Source organism: Geospiza fortis, unplaced genomic scaffold, assembly GCF_000277835.1.
Source record: "Geospiza fortis unplaced genomic scaffold, GeoFor_1.0 scaffold66, whole genome shotgun sequence".
Classification (NCBI taxonomy): domain Eukaryota; kingdom Metazoa; phylum Chordata; class Aves; order Passeriformes; family Thraupidae; genus Geospiza; species Geospiza fortis.
In genome coordinates, this window is record NW_005054312.1 from 9,012,541 (window position 1) to 9,017,772 (window position 5,232).

At 43.8% G+C, this 5,232-nt stretch overlaps 1 protein-coding gene across 2 annotated transcripts in view; it reads left to right on the forward strand.

Annotated features, from left to right (window-relative positions):
• The first annotated feature begins 650 nt into the window (after window positions 1-650).
• TSPAN4 (tetraspanin 4) overlaps window positions 651-5,232 on the forward strand; it is a 398,612-nt gene continuing 394,030 nt past the window's right edge. For both annotated transcript variants that reach the window (XM_031055730.1, XM_031055729.1), the window contains exon 1: window positions 651-771. The gene's annotated coding sequence lies outside the window, so the exon portion shown is untranslated. The remainder of the gene's footprint in view (window positions 772-5,232) is intronic.

A 5,232-nucleotide genomic window follows, 5' to 3' on the forward strand; every position in this document is an offset into this window, starting at 1 on the left:
TTATCAGAGAACCCATAAGCATTGAGGCACTCACAAGGGAAGAAAGCTCTTGATCTGGGGATTATGTCCTCTGAATGGAAGAAGATTGGCAAGGTCTGTCTCTAGCATACTTGGAGCTGGGAATGGAATCCATGTCTCCTGGGTGCTTAATCCAGCTTCCCAGGTTCTAAAAGGCACACTGTGTGGCAGTCTTTGCTGGCCTGCTGGTTTTTATTTTTTTATGTGTTATATATTTTAGCTGCTGCTTTCTGGAAATAACTATTATGTTGTGGCAATTTCAGCTGGGGAATTTTACAACTTGGGTGTGCAAGTAAATGGAATGAAAATCTTTAAGACCTGAGGTTCCTAGTAGAAGCTGGGATTCTCCTCCTGAAGCTTGTGGATTGACACAAAGTCTGGAGGAAGTAGGCTTACAAATCTCTTACTTAGGTTTCCAAAATTGCCCCCGGCTGCAGATTTAACTGTTTTTTAAAAATGTGTTTCAGTATTGACTTCCCATACAGAGCAGCCATTAATGCTGCTGGCTTCTATTTTCCTTATGCCAGGGAAAAACAGAAAAGAGTAGGATGAGGAAGACCAAGGATTTTTCTTGCCCTTTTGGCGTGCATCCATTTCTTTTGTAAAGTACCAACTCATTTCTTAATCCATGTAGGTTTCCCGACTGTTCCTCAAGGCACTGGATCAGGGTATTTGGAGCAGCTGGCACAAGTCATAAAGAATAGAAGCTCCTTCATTACACCTGCAGTTGGGATTTCCCATTGCCTCTCAAAGGTATGTTTGTATACAGAAATAGGAGATGTTTGACTTCTGGGTAAACAGAACTATACTTATTAGATGAGGCTTTTTAGTCATTCTTATTTTCCTCATCTGAAAATATCTGCATGAAACCACTTGCTGTTTTAAATGTACTGAGTTTGTGTGGCCAGGTTTCGTATTGGTAGGAGGCTACAGGGATGTCTTCTGTGAGATGCTGCCAGAAGGTTCCCCCATATCTGACAGAGCCAATGCCAGCTGGCTCCAGGATGGACCAGCCAGAACCAGCTGTCCCAAACTGGCCAAAGGGATATTTCAGGCCATGTGATGTCTGCTCAGCAATAAAACCTAAGAGAAAGGAGAAGCAGGGTGGCATTTGTTACTATGACAATTGTCTTCTGGAGAAACCTTCTATACATACTGAAGCTGTGCTTCCTGGGAAGTGGCTGAATATTTTCTGCTGATGTGAAGGAGGGAAATAACTTTTATTTTCCTTTGCTTCCATGCACAGCCTTTGTTTTTTCTTTATTAAGCTGCCTTTATTACTCATAATATTTTAAAATCCTATTTTCTTCTCCCTGAGTCGTGTTGAGGAGGGAATTGATAGGGTAACTTGGTAGGGACCTGGTATCAACCCACCACACTGAGACTTTTCGCCTTTAAAAGACAGATGTTCTTATTCAAGTGTGCAATTTAAGAAGCACTCTGTATGCTATAAAGTACATTGTACAAAGTTTGTCCTGTAAACAGTGAGGGCTCTTGAAAACGTGACCTTTAAACATGGAAATAAGAACCTGATTTTCAGTTAATAACACCCAGTGCTATACATGTGAGCACAAACCTGATCCTCACATACTATATAGTATAGTGTATACTACTAACCTTGAGCTTTGGGTAGGAAAGTGTATGTTAATGTTAATTTTTTTTTGTTGAGTCAGAGTGCACACAGAATGCACTGGCATTTGCCTTAAAGCCTTTTTTGGCAGAATTTCCTGTAAGGAACCCAATCAATGTATCTGCCTGGAGGACAGGGCACTTTATATTACCATAAAATAAATTAGTAAATTAGCCAAAATGTTGCCTAGTTCTGCAAATAAAACAGTGGACTGGTGGCTGAAGATTTATCTTTATTCAGCCTGACTTCCACTTACTTTGCCTGCTTATTTCCAACCTGAATTTGTCCCCTAAATGTGTTGCAAAAACGAGTACTTCTACGTAATAAAAAATAAAAATAATTCAGATGCCACTTGTGTGAAACAGTTAAAATATACTACTTGGTATAACTTCTTTCAGTCACTTTTGAACAAGCATTTTGGAAGCGATACCAAACCTCTTGTGTGTTGGGGATTTTAAGCAGATACCTACATTGTGGAAATTGAGACAAGATTTCTTTGGGTTCAGGTTGGCTTGTATTGCTTTCTGCAGAGCATCCTTGCACCTTCCAAGTATGTAGTACTGGCCCTTTGTAACAAATGCAATGTGAATTCAACTATGGGCTGCTGTTCGTGCGCTGATGTTGGACAGTGAAATTGCCTTATGGGTATGTTTTTGAAACTAATTCTTCTGGTTATCCCACCTTACTGCACTTGGTTAATGAAGTAGCTTCAGAGTATTCGATTCATTTTTGGATAAAACTAAACTGGGAGCTCTGTTCCAGGAGCACATATGTCACTAGTCTGGTCCATGTGCCGCATCTCAAACTGTGAATGATGTGGATCATGGGGTCCTTGGGAGCAGCTTCTTTGCTTTACAGGTTTGTTCCTAGACAGCTTACTTCTCTTTCTGGTTGATGGGAATGACTTGTGTAAGGTTGGTGGTGCTCAGCTGGGCTGGGAGGACAATGCAGGTGCTGTGAACAAGCAGTGCATGGAGCAAAAGTGCATTTTGCTGCCATACATACCTGAACACAAGGAAGGTTGAGGATGTAAAAGCTGAGTACAGCCTTGGTTGCAGTGGCTGTGAGATGGAGCTCAGGATCCCGAGTGGAGGAAGTAAAACAAAAAGCGGGATCACATTTCTGGACTTGACATGAAGCACCACTAGATGTTTCTGGAGCTAAACAGGGTTTTGATTATATACTGAGCAACCAGAGGAGATTACATTGAAAACCAAATTTGCAAAACCTTCTAATGTGTTCATATTTGTGTCTAGGTCATAGTTTTCTTGGGAGTGCTATTCTTTTACTACTTTCTGCCAGAAAATCCTGTTAGGGCTTGGGACAAAAGACGTGCTTTATTGGGGTCAGATGCATGTGAAAGAGGGTGCTGGCTCTGGCTGTTGCTAGGCTACACTTGTGTGCTCACACAATAAAAGAAATTCTTATATGTTGGCAGTGTCAAAGTATTTCACTTGATGCATGATGTCAGTCAATGCTGTTGAATAATGAGTAGATGTGGTTAATTTTTCATGTGATTGGCAGTAGCTGAACTTGCTTCCAAGTTAGTCTAATGCCTCGTAATTGAAGGTAATGAAAATACTTCCTAGAAAAGATATTTTTAAGTAATTAATAGATGTTTCTGAATCTGTGCTTTAAAGGGAGACCCTGCTTCTCACAAACCAAGAGAGTTTGTTGATATTCAAGGATTGTTTCCTTGAGGAATGCATTCTGATAAGCAAAAAATCAGGCAAAGGGTGCAAGAAACCCGTGTGTGTGGAAAAAAAAGAATAATCATTACTCAAGCACAAGCAGGAAATACACAGGAGATGGAAGCAGGGTCATGCCACTTGGTATTAATATAGAGAGGTTGTCAGAGTAAGTAGAAATGAGACAAGGAAGGCCAAGGTCCATCTGGAATTAAATTTGGCCAAGGATGTCAAGGACAACAAGAACGGCTTCTTCAAATACATCAATAATGAGAAAAACTAAGGATAACATCAGCCTGTTACTGAATGGAGGAGGGACCCTGGTTACAGAGGACACAGAGAAGGCAGAGATACTGAACATCCTCTTTGCATCAGTCTTCACTGACAAGATCAGCCCTCAAGAGTCTCTGACCCAGAGACCAGAGTTAAGGGAATGCTGGAAGGAACGCTTTCCTTTGGTCAAGGAGGATTGGGTTAGAGAACAGCTAGGCAAGCCTGACATTCACAAGTCCATGGGCTCTGGTGGGATGCATCCACAAGTGCTGAGAGAGCTGGAGGGACCATAGCCAGGCTGCTCATGATCATCCTTGAAAGGTGATGGAGATCAGGAAAAGATCTGCAAGAAACCTGTGTCATCCCCAGTCTTGAGAAAGGGCAAGGAAGACCCATGGAGCTACTGGTCAGTCAGCCTTACCTCAGTCCCTGGAAAGGTGATGGAGCCCCTCATTCTGGAGGCCATTGCTGTCCACATGGATGGCAAGAACGTGATCTGGAGCAGACATCATGGATTCACTTAGGCTCATCCAAATCATGCTCATCCAACCTGATTGCCTTTTAGAATGAAACAACTACCTGGATGGATGAGGGGAGGGCTGTGGATACTGTCTGCCTTGACGTCAGCAAGGCTTTCAGCACTGTTTAGGAGGATGTTGTGACAGACAAACTCAGTAAGTGTGGCCTGGATGAGTGGACAGTGAGGTGGGTTGAAAACTGGCTGAGTGGCAGATCCCAGAGGGTCATGATCAGCAGCACAGGGTCTGGTTGGAGCCCTGTCACTGGTGGTGTCCCACAAGGGTCAATACTTGGTCCAGGATTGTTTAACTTAATTCACCAATGGTTTGATGAAGGGGTAGAAGAGCTTCCTCAGCAAGTTTCCTGCAGACACAAAACTGGGATGGTGCAGCCCTTCAGAAGGACACTGACAGGGAGCTTCTGAAATTCAACAAAGGCAGGTGAGGGTCCTGCATGTGGGGAGGAATAACCCCTGCACCAGCATAGGCTGGTGGACAAACAGCTCAGTGGGCAAGGGCCTGGGGGTCCTGGTGGACAACAAGCTGTCCATGACCAGCAGCACCCTTGTGACCAAGAAGACCAATGGTACCCTGGGGTGCATTAGAAGAGCATTGCCAGCAGGCTGAGGGAGGTGATTCTGCCCTTCTGTTCTACTTGTGATCCTGCCCCTGGTGAGACACATCTGCAGTGCTCTGTCTGGTTCTGGGCTCCTCAGTACACGAGAGACATGGAGCTCCTGGAATGGATCCAGAGGAAGGCAGCAAAGGTGACTGTGAGAGGGCACCATCTCTCTTAGGAAAGGCTGAGGGAGCTGGGGCTGTTCATCCTTAAGAACAGATGAGTGAGAGGCGACCTCATCAGTATTTTATTAGTACCTGAAGGGAGGGTCTCAAGGATCAGCCAGGCCCTTCTCAGGGGTGCCAACCAACAGGTCATAGAGCAGCAGGCAGAAACTGATGCACAGAAATTTTCATCTGAACATGAAGAAGAACTTTACTGTATGAGTGACTGCATTGAAGCAGGTTGCCTAGAGAGGTTGTAGAGTTTCCTTAACTAGAGATACTCAAGAGCTGTCTGGATACAATCCTATGCCATGTGTTCTAG